Raw genomic sequence first — 1,023 nt, 5'->3', positions numbered from 1 at the left:
GTTAAGGTACAATATGGGTTAGGTTAAGGCGCAATATGGGTTAGGTTAAGGCGCAATATGGGTTAGGTTAAGGCGCAATATGGGTTAGGTTAAGGCGCAACGTGGGTTACGTTAAGGCGCAACGTGGGTTACGTTAAGGCGCAACGTGGGTTACGTTAAGGCGCAACGTGGGTTACGTTAAGGCGCAACGTGGGTTACGTTAAGGCCCAATATAGGTTAGGTTAAGGCCCAATATAGGTTAGGTTAAGGCCCAATATAGGTTAGGTTAAGGCCCAATATAGGTTAGGTTAAGGTACAATATGGGTTAGGTTAAGGTACAATATGGGTTAGGTTAAGGTACAATATAGGTTAGGTTAAGGCGCAACGTGGGTTACGTTAAGGCCCAATATAGGTTAGGTTAAGGCCCAATATAGGTTAGGTTAAGGCCCAATATAGGTTAGGTTAAGGCCCAATATAGGTTAGGTTAAGGCCCAATATAGGTTAGGTTAAGGTACAATATAGGTTAGGTTAAGGTACAATATAGGTTAGGTTAAGGTACAATATGGGTTAGGTTAAGGTACAATATGGGTTAGGTTAAGGTACAATATAGGTTAGGTTAAGGCACAATATGGGTTAGGTTAAGGCGCAATATGGGTTAGGTTAAGGCGCAATATGGGTTAGGTTAAGGCGCAATATGGGTTAGGTTAAGGCGCAATATGGGTTAGGTTAAGGCGCAATATGGGTTAGGTTAAGGCACAATACGGGTTAGGTTAAGGCACAATACGGGTTAGGTTAAGGCACAATACGGGTTAGGTTAAGGCACACATTGTTGTAAGGAAAGGTGTTTTCGGGGGGGGGGGGGGGGGGGGCTGGTTTGTTGATTGTGATTATCGTAAGTAAATGACTGCGGCATCATCTGATTTGCCACGTCAGGGTGCACCTTTGGCTCATAACAGGCGGCGCTCTGATTCCATGCTTGTGGCAGACCTGTGTCTTTCATTCGTGCCATTGTTTGTGTGGTGTGACAGGAGGCAGTATTGTGAT

This window comes from Schistocerca americana, unplaced genomic scaffold (genome assembly GCF_021461395.2).
Source record: "Schistocerca americana isolate TAMUIC-IGC-003095 unplaced genomic scaffold, iqSchAmer2.1 HiC_scaffold_1592, whole genome shotgun sequence".
In the NCBI taxonomy this organism is placed as follows: Eukaryota; Metazoa; Arthropoda; class Insecta; order Orthoptera; family Acrididae; genus Schistocerca; species Schistocerca americana.
Note: the sequence above shows the minus strand (reverse complement) of the source record.